Genomic DNA, 11,190 nt, shown 5'->3' with positions numbered 1-11,190 from the left:
TAACCAGTGTCTTCCCTCCCCCACTCTTTTTTTAATTGAGTGACGAATATGTTGGAGTGGGAGCAGGGAGTGGAAAATCTTGGCCACTGGAATCCTCTATTTATCAGTAGGTAGAGACAGAAAGTTGGCAGGTCAGATGTCCTGGTCTCTCTCTTTTCTCTCCACAATGCCTCCCTTGCACCATAACCTTGCTCTACACCAGTCTCATGCTTATACTCATCAACTCCCTGCTCTCACAACCCCATCTAGGGTGGGTAGGAGAGAGGATGTCTTCTTAAAATTCAAATTGGGTCACTGGGGACTCTAATAGGGATAAAAGGTCTTTTGGATAGGAAATTGGGCAGGATTTGGATTGGGGGAGAGTTGGGAATTGGCTAGGTCAAAGTTCAATAAAATGGGTAGAATAGGGGTTTTAGAGCAGGAAGAAGTCAGCACATGAGTTGTTGATTCAGAACTAAAAGATGCTTATTTATCCATGTTTATTTAATTACAAATCATGCAGCAATTTTATCTCTCCATAATACCATGCCCCCTTCCTCCTAAAACCTGAGAAAAGTCTGTAAAGTGAAAAATTTCAAATATGGCGCAAATGCTCAGGGTCTGGCAAAGAAATCACAAGCTGGCCTAAAGATGGGAGGGTGTAAATATAGTAAGGGACATTTTAGTGTCAGTGAGGCAAGAGGGGTCAGGGTGTCTATGCAGGTCTTCTTGGCTAGGGGCATCTTCTCATATGCATCTGTAAATATATTTAGGGACCTAGAGAAACACAGCCTTGTGTATCTATTTGCAGGAGGTTCAAGGGTGTCATGGAAAATGCCTTTAGGGGTAGGATACACATAGAACCCATAGCACTGGGAACAATGCTAGAATTATTAGCAAACATACTTTAATTGGTTGGTGGATGATGACTTTGGACCAGAGATGAATAAAGAGATAGAAAACAATGAGCAAACAAAATCTATAACAAAATATACCTTTATCATTCCAAATAGATATAAAACATTTATATGCAAGATGTCTCAAAAGTCTTAGTGCAATTTTAAGCTATTAAAGTTTAATAGCTATTTACACTGCAGCAAGACTTTTGGGATTCCCTGTACAATGAATTTGAATTTGCCTTGAGTAAGACATATCTAAAAAATCATGGCATAGATTCTATGCTTGAACTCAGTACCTCTACCTACTCTATCTTTGACCTTTGATATTACTACTACTACTACTACTAATAATAATAATAATAATAATGTAGAAATAATAACTCATGTTTCTGTAACTCTTTAAAGTTTTTTTAAAGACTATACTTTAGGGTTGGCTAGGTGGCGTAGTGGTTAAAGCACCCGCCTTGGAGTGAGGAGTACCTGGGTTCAAATCTGGTCTCAGCCATGGGCAAACCACTTAACCCCATTTGCCTTGCAAAAAAAAAAAACCTAAAGACTATGCTTTAGTTTTTGTATTTGGAAGATATGGAGTAGGAAGGAAACAAAAAAAAAGATGTCTGCATCTGATTACCAGGGTGTTTTTATCTTTGAGACTTATTTCAATTCACAGAGAAACTCAGTGGGCAGTGGACCAGATTTGGATTCAAACGCAGTCTTGGACACTTACTAGCTGCCTTATCCTGTACAAATCGCAACCTTTCTGAATGAACCTCAGGCAGTCCTCCTAGACTTAGCTCCTGAAATGCCTGAATTCAATTCACCATTTCTGACTTAGCTCTTTTGGGGAATCTTTTTCTTTTTATCAGAGCTTCCTATATTTTGGCTATGTGGAGGTAACCATGGTTTAGTAATAAGAAAATCAAGGTTCATATCTTCAGTTTAACCTTGGATCTTAGACTATTGTTTAGTCAATCTTGGCTTCAGTTTTCCCACCTCTGATATCTATTGAGTCTCTCATAACTTTATGAAAGACATGAGAAAGTCATAAGAGATTCTTCTTTCCACTCTCTACTCAGTCACCTTTTTCCAGGTTCTGGTTCCTAACCTATCTTTTCGCCATCCTCACCCTTTGATTCAGAGTGACTTGAAGAAGTCAGAAAGACCTGGGCAAAGGTGGGATGGTGGAAGAGGAATCTTTTTTTTTTAATTCCTCTTGGGCTTCTGAAAGCCCTCTGCAAATAATCCAGTCTAGGTCCTTTGTCCCTTTCCCTCCACCCTAGCCTGTTCCTTCTGACATTTAAGGGAGTGGTTTTGATCCAACCGCCTTTACTGGTGAGTGATAGCTTCCTTACCACCACTATTCTCCCTTCACCAAATCCATCCTTGGAGGGCCCTTTGACCCTTACTGGTTATTTTTGACTCCCCTTGGAGGGGCATAGATTCCCTGACTATCACACCCAAGCCAGGGCATTTTCCCCAACCCCCACTCCACCTCAAAGTGCTCCAGTTAATCTGGGGAATTCAATGCCAGAGACCTGGCTCCTCCCCTTCCAGCTGCTACTGAGCTCCTTCTAGGGCAGTGAACTCCCTACTAGGGCCCCCTCCCCAATTCTCAATGGATTTAAAGGGACCCGTCCTTGGCTAAGAGAATCCTCAGACATATTTCAGCTTTTGTTCTGCCTTACCATCTATTCTTAATATCCAGGGAAGTATGAAGAAGAATCCAGTGAAAAGTTTCACAGGAAGCAACTCACAGCAAGCATCCATCTTTTTTTAGTATCAGCTGTGTACACTGTACATTAGGGAAAATTTAAAAGTTTAGACAGGACAGATCCCTGTCTTCTTTTAGCTTATGGTCTAATGCGAACTTTGGCACATAACAGGAGATTAAATATTCTACAAAATAATGCATGATATATGAATCAGGGAAGTTAAAAGTGCTATCTGAAGTGGCCAGCCTAATAAATTATCAGTCAGGAATTAGAAAGATTTCTTGGAAGAAATAACATTTTAATAATGATGATGGTTTTATAATGATGATAGTTATCACTCTAGGGTTTGCAAAGTGCATTACAAATATTTTTTTCCCTCAAAATAACCCTGGGAGGTAAATGCTATTATTATTTCCATTTTACAGGTAAGGAAGCTGAACACAGAGATTAAATGACTTGTCTAGAGTCACAAGTCAGTAATCATCTGAGGCTGATTTGAAATCAGGTCTTTTTGACTGTAAGACCAGTAATTTATTCACTATATCATTTCACTGTCTCTATAGTATATAAATGTTAAGGAGGTTTTAAACAAGTGAAGTGCAGGGTTGAGGGCATTCAGTTTGGAAACAGTGTGAGCAGAGGCACAGAGGTGGGAAATGTAGGCATGTATATATACATACATATATGCATGCCTGGATGTATGTATATTTGTATGGGGGATGCAAATGGTTCAATTTGGCCAGAATTATGGATTAGGTGAATGGGAATAGGATGAGAAACTCCTGGGAGAGGTGAGATGATGCCAGATATTGAGAGACCTTGAATGATAGACAATTTTAAATTTTACTGGATTTTGTAAGGTTTGATCATATATCACAAGACTCATATATAATGAGGAGAGGAGAGGTTCTCACAGTGAACTGATGGAGAGAGACAGAACCAGACAGATAGAATGGCTACTACAAGAACAGATCCTGGGTGCTTTTAACTGTGTACCAGAGAAATAGGTAGGAGGGAAACAAAGTCTCAAAGGATATGAGGATGAATAGGATCACAGCTCATAGGGGATAGGCTGCAGAGGTGAAGAAGTCATAGAACATTGACTCACAGAAAGAAATTAGGATGCAAAGGTGATCAGAAAGAAGGAAATAAGCAAATAAACATTCTTTTTTCATATATTTTATTTGTTGTCCAATTACATACAATAACAGTTTCTACATCATTTTTATAATGTTTTAAATTTTATAATTTCCCCCTACCCTCCCTTCTGTCCTTCCCCCCCCACAGAAGGCAGTTTGATAATCTTTACATTATTTCCATGCTATACAGTGATCAAAATTGAATGTTCTGAGAGAAAAATCATATCCTTGAGGAAAAAACAAAATATTAGAGATAGCAAAATTATGTAGTTATAAGACAATTTTTTTCAAAATTGAAGGTAATAGTCTTTGGTCTTTGTTTAAACTCCACAGTTCTTTCTCTGGATATAGATGGTATTCTCTGATGCAGATATCCTAAAATTGTCCCTGATTATTGTACTTATGGAATGAGCAAGTCCATTAAGGCTGATCATCTCTGTTGCTGTTAGAGTGTACCATGTTTTTCTGGTTCTGCTCCTTTTGCTCAGCATCAGTTCATGCAAGTCTTTTCAGGCTTCTCTGAATTCCCGTCCTTCCTGGTTTCTAATAGAACAATAGTGTTCCATAATGTACATATATAATAATTTTTTCAGCCATTCCCCAGTTGATGGACATTCACTCAGTTTACAATTCTTTGCCACTATAAACAGGGCTGCTATGAATATTTTTGTACCAGTGATGTTTTTACCCTTTTTCATGATCTCTTCAGGGTATAGATACAGTAGAGGTATTGCTGGATCAAAAGGTATGCACATTTCAAATAAACATTCTTTAAGCACCTTCTATCCCTGCCCCCCCCCCCCAGTGCCAAGTGCTTTACAAATATAATCTCATTTTATCTTCATAATAACCCTGGGAAGTTGGTGCTATTAATAATAGCATATAATTTAATAGTAATCATTAATAATAATATTATCCCCATTTTACAGATATGGAATTGAGACAAATAGAAGTAAAGTGACTTGTCCAGGGTCACACAGTCAGTAAATGTCTGGGGCTGGATTTCAACTCAGTCTTCTTGACTCCAGGTCCAACACTTTATCTAGTGAGGAATAAATACAAAGAACAAAGCATTTCTTCCCAGACATGACTCCATAATTCTTCAAGTATCTGCTTTTTCTCAGCAGAACTGAGGTGGCATTCAATGGGCAAGACTGGATTAAGTTATTTAAAAAAAGCACAAATTTTCAAAACTGAAAGGAACTTCAGAGAACATCTAACCTCCTGATTTTAAGTATGAAGAAACTGAGGCCCAGGGAGGAAAAATGACTTGCCCCAGGAAAAATCAAGAGACCTGGAGCTGGATTCAGAGGGTCTGGGTTCGAATCCTGGTTCTGTCATGCCGTTATAACCTTGGACAAATCACGTAGTCTCTCTAGCTTAGTTCCTCATCTGTTAAATTAAAAAAAAATATTGGACCAAATGTCTTTCGGGATCTGTCCAGCTCTTAATTTATAATCTTATGACTAGTTAATTGTGTTTTTATTTAATTCTCCCATAGTTTTTTAAGAAAGCATTTTGAAGCATTTGTTACCTTTTGTTATGGAGTTGAGACTAAAGGCAGAGTCTGCTGAGATGGAGGAAGGGGGTTAATTCTCCATTTTGGACTGGATAACTGCCACCCAGGGAAAGGAATGGAGTTGGCCTAGAACAGGGGAAAGTGGAGGTTTGACTAGGGGAAGGTTTAAATTCTCAGTGATGAAAGGAGATACCTTCTAGTCGTTTTGAAGGGACAAATGCTTTATGTGCAGGGACAGCTGGGGTTTGGACAGTGTGTTGCTTCTCAAACTCAGCCCACAGTGACCTCTCTGTTTCCCTCACCCCCCTGCAGTTGTCACTACTGAGACTAGATGTGGTACACAAACATAAGTCAACACACAGTTACTCCCTGGTGGGCACAACCCAACCCACTAAGGCAACAGGTTTTGTTGACATAAACAGTATGTATGAAGGATGGGGGTGGGGGCAGCCTGCTCAGTTTGCAATGGGGAAATGAGTCTCCATTGGCCTATTGCCTTAAAAGGGATTTTAGCATCCTGACTACCTTGGACAAATTGTAAAGTAAGTGTAGTGTGGCTTCCATGCCTCTCTCTTCTTTCCCTCCTCTCCTTCTGTCCTTTCATGGCCCCATTCCAGAAGCCTATAGCTGCCAACTTGACCTGTCCCAATAACTAGGGAAGAGTATCTGATCTAACTAGATTGACAGAGACTTAATGACTATGGTCCTTTCCAGGTGTGAAAGGTAAATAGATAGATAGATAGATAGATAGATAAATTATAGATTGATAGATAATAGGGAGATATATGATAGAATGATTGATAAAGATGATAGATAAATGACAGATGACAGATATATGATAAAGAGATGATAAATGATAGATGATAGTTGATAGCTAGCAGATGATAGATGATAGTTGATAGATAGATGGCAGATGGATGATAAATAGATGATAAATGATAGATGATAAATAGGACAGATAATAGATGATAAACTGGTAGATGATAGATAGTTGATAGATGGTACATAATAGATGATAAATGATAGATAGATAGACAGATAGATGGTAGATGATAGGTGATAGTTGATAGACAGATGATAGAGCATTTTATTAAGTGATCACTCTGTACCAGGCACTGGATTATCTTAAAATAGAATCTCATAGGAGAGGACAAGGTTTAACTCCAAAGGAATTAATCAGGGATGGTGAAACTTAGGACATCAATAGAGAATATGAGGAAAAGTTCCCCTCAAATCCTGTCAGGCATGTCCATATAGAAGAGGCAGAGTTTATTCCCCCTTTTCCCCCACCTAAGATATCACCATTGTCTGTTCACATTCCCCATATCCAACCACAATATACAAGTATAAATATAGAAGGTCACCCTCCCTCCTTTATCCAGCATGGTCAGTACCCCATTTCAAAGCCTCTGTTCTGCCCCATATTCATTCCTCTTGAATTTCAAACTTTTCTATAAAAGCTCTAGAACATGGGTTTGAAATCAGGGCAGATTACTGGTTGGTAGCCTCAAGCTCCCACCTACTATAATGAATCACCACAACCCATATACACAGACTGAGCTGTTCATCTGCAATTTGGAAAAAGTACACTCACAAAAACACTGTGTGTACAATGTGGTTCTCAGAAACATGGAAAAACACATTCATCACAGTACAAAAACTATGTGCACACATATATACTCCAGCATGCTTTGGAGGGAGGAATCCTGAGATATATCTGGCTCTGGTTGGAGGCAGATTCTGATTTTATTTATACACAACTCAGGGGTAACTAGCAACAGGATAGGAGTGGGAGGGGGGGAGTAAATTCTTCCTGCATGGGACTGGGGGCTAGAAATTATGGTGGGGGAGGGGAGAAGGATGAGCAGATAAAGTAATATAAGTTTAGGGACTATGAATCTAGGGGCTGGGGTTGGAGGGACAGGGTTTTAGTAGATTAGAGACCAAGTCCAGAAGGTTCTGGGCAGTTCTCTTGCACAACCTTATACCTTGAGGTTAAGGTATGTCTTGGTTTTCTGGAAGTATGAGGAATCCAATAAGGTCTGTACTGTCTTTGTCAGTCCATAATATTTTCAATAACCTGAGGCATAGCTATCTCTAAAGCTAACCCCTAAGGAAGGTGTAACTTTAAGAAGAAACCTGCCTATACAGTTCTTCCTAAGGCAGGAAGCCTAGTTTAGGACTTGAAATCAGGTCTTCGTGACTCCAAGATCAACATTCTATCTACTGTGCTATCATAGGATTAGAGGACATTAAACAAATAGAAAGGAAGGGTGAAGGCATTCATGGAGAAAACAGTGTGAGCAAAGGTAACAGTAGTGGAAAATATGGGTGTGCATGCATGTGTATGTATATCTGTATATTAAGTCATTAATCTATCAATAAACATTTATTAAGCACCTACTATGTGCAGGTACTATGCTAAACATTGAGAGATACAAAAAGAGGCAAAAGACAGTCTTTGCCTTCAAGGAACTTACACTATAATTGAGGAAACAACTTGCAAACAAGTATATGCAAAGCAAGCATATAAGATAAATAGGAAATAATTAAAAGAGGAAGACATTGGAAGGTGGGGTTTTACATGGGACTTAAAGGAAGTCAAGGTGGTCATTTGTTGGAGCAGAGGAGGAAGAACACTCTAGGCACGGGGGAACATCCAGAGAAAATGCCGGAGTCAAAATATGGAGTGTTTTGTTCATCTTGTTCATGGAAGAACCTGGAGGCAAGTGTCACTGAAGTAAAGCACTGGAGAGGCAGGATGGGACTAGATTATGAAAGGGCTTTAAAAATGCCAAATAGAATATTTTTGCCTTTGATTCTGGAGGCAATAGAAAGCCACTAGAGTGACATAATGAGACCTCTATTTAGTGACTGAATGAAAAATAGATTAAAATGGAGAGACACTTTGAGGTAGGCAGACTCACAAGCAGGTTATGATGATATTCCAGGTGTAAGGGACTAAGGGCCTATACTAGAGTGGTGACCATGTCAGAGGGGATGTATTGAAGATATATCAAAAAGATGAAATCTACAGGCTTTGGCTATGGAGTGTGAGAGATAGTGATAGTGAGAAATACAGGATGACTCCTAGGTTTTTAACTTGAGGAACTGAAAGGATGGTGTTGCTTTCTTCAGTAACAAAGAAGAGAGGAGTAGGAAAGGGTTTAGAAGAGATAATGAATTCAGTTGGGACATAAAGAATTTAAGATGTTTTCTGGACATCTAGTTTAAGATCTTTGAAAGGTAGTTGGAGATGTGATATTAGAGATCAGTAGAGAGAGTAGAGCAGAAAAGGAAGATTTTGAGAATCAGCAGCATAGAGGTTGAATCCATGGAATCTGAAAAGATCACCAATGAAGTAGTTTATAGACAGAAGACAAAAGGGCCCAAGATAGAACCCTGGAGAAGGTGGTAAAGAAGAACTGATCAGATAGGTAGAAGAAAAATTAGGAGAGAGTGGTGTCCTGCACATCTAGAGAGAAGAGAGTATGGGGAGGAAAGAGTGATCAAGTATCAAAGGCTGCAGAGAGGTCAAGGAGAATGAAGATTGAGAAAAGGCCATTGGATTTGGCAGTTAAGAGGTAATTAGTAACTGGAGAGAACAGTTTCAGAGGAATGATAAGGTTGGAAGCCAGCTTGCAATAAGAACAGAGCAAGAGAAGAGAAAGTAGAGGCCTCTGTCATAGACAATCTTTTTGAGTTTAGTTACAAAGGGCAGGAGAGATATAGGACCCTAGTTAGCAGGGATAGAAAAATCAAATGAGGATTTTTTTCATGATGTGGATGATAAGGAGATATTTATACAGTAAGAAGCAAGGAGTATTTCAACTCTGTCATCTCAACCAGTGAGCCAATAGAATGAATAAAGGTCCAACCAATTATAGTGTATATGTATATATATATATATATATATATATATATATATATATATATATATATAAATATTTAAGATCTAACCCTTCATGATTGTAGAAGGAATTCAAACAGCTTCTCAACAACTGAATTTTGAATAGTGTATAAGGAAGAAAAAAAAGAGCAAGATGATGAGATCATAGAATTGTAGATTTAAAGCTGAGAAGGAATTTAAAAATCATTTAATTCATTCCCTTTGTTTCATAAATGATGAAAATTAATCAAGGTCACATATGGGTAGAGCCTGAATTTATAACCAGGTCCTCTGATTTCCAAAGCCAGGTTCTTATCATCAAACCACAAAGAGTGAAAGAGAGACTAGCCTAAGGGAGAGCCTTGGGGGCAGACACAGAAATTGTCAACCTTAAAACTTTATGGGAGGAGGCATGGGACCTGGGGTTCCACAGATCTACCTAGAGTAAAAAGATGACTGGCCTTGGAGTCAAAAGATCTTGAAAGAACTTGTATTAGATAGTTTCTAAGTTTCCTCCCAGCTTTTGTGATAGTGTTGAGTCAAACCACCTCAACTACTGTTCCAGACTAAGAAGGAGACAGCCCATGATTCTGAGCTGAAGAGCCCTGAGATTAAGAATATCCTGCTTTCCCTAGACTATTGATCTTATTCCTAGAGTTTGTGAGTAGTCATGGAGAGATGAAACATGGCAATTGCTTCTTTGGGCTCTTTAGTTCCCTTTCTTCCTCACACTCACCATGCTCCTTGGCAGACAGAGCTCCTGAATAGACTTAAAAAAAGTTCTTGCCACCACAGTTTTGACTTTGATCTATGTCCAATATCAGAAATAGACTTTTTTTATTAGTGGAAATTACTTTAAAGAAGATAGATACATTGCCAACTGCTTTGATAAGGACCATTGGTTCCATCTGACTTTCAGCTAAAACCACTTAAATTTGTTGTCTCCCAGATTAGAATTTGAGCTCCTTAAGAACAAGGTTTGTCTTTTCTTCTTAGATCCCTGAGGCTTAGCTCAGTACTTTATACATAGTACTTTAAAAATGCATTTGTTCATTCATTCATTCATTCATCCATTCATTCACAAATATAACTAGATTTGAATCCCAAATCTACCCCCTTACTGGGTGTCTATTTGCACAAGTCATTTTTTTTCTGAATCTGCTTTCCTTATGTGAAAAAAAGGTGGACTTGATAATCCCTGCTTAGAGCAAAAGTTTTGAAAATAATGAACTATAATTTCATTCTCATAGGGTGCTCCTAGTAAGATTTGCTTGGGATACTAAGAACTTATGTGACTTACCTAAGGTAACTTACTGTTGTTAATTTTTTTTTGAAGAGGATCAATGATGTCTTGACTTGCTTGTGAATTGGATTTCTGTGAAGCTGAATTGCACAAAATCCTCAGCCTCACTCTCTTTCCCAGAGTCATAGAAGTCTAGTGGCAAGATAAAAGTCAAGATGACTGGGGATGGCCCAGGATGCAGTTGATAAGCTAAAACAGGACCTGTTTCATCTGTCTTCATGGCTATTGGGTCAAATTGTTCTCATCCATCCATTCTGCTGGGTAAAGTCTTCACACGCATGAGGTAGATATTCCCCTATCTCATTGACAGGCTTGAGTCCTGTTGGTTACCTTCAATCTTGTTTAGTCCATCTGCTTGAGGAGGTTTTACTAGGTGTGACCACTGTACATTCCACATAGCTTCTTAGAGTCACAGGAGAGAATTGAGTGTGAAGTAGATGCCAAAGGAAGATGAGCAGCACAGAAAAGGGATCATGCAAGTCTCACCATATAAGTGCTAGCCTTCCCTGAATACCCCATATACCCCAAAGTCGCATATCTAGATTATATAAGAAATGGGGACCTGGCCACTTCTTCCTGACTTCAAGGCCATAAACCCCAATGCCTCTCACTATTACTATTATTTTATTATATATATATATATATATATATATATATATATATAATTTATTTATTTATACTTATTCATTTATGTGCATCAATATTGAGGCTTTCAAATAGACACATTTATATACAAGATTCATCACACTC

Source organism: Macrotis lagotis, chromosome 5, assembly GCF_037893015.1.
Source record: "Macrotis lagotis isolate mMagLag1 chromosome 5, bilby.v1.9.chrom.fasta, whole genome shotgun sequence".
NCBI lineage: Eukaryota > Metazoa > Chordata > Mammalia > Peramelemorphia > Peramelidae > Macrotis > Macrotis lagotis.
The sequence above is the reverse complement of the archived record's forward strand: the minus strand, read 5'-3'. Positions refer to the sequence as shown.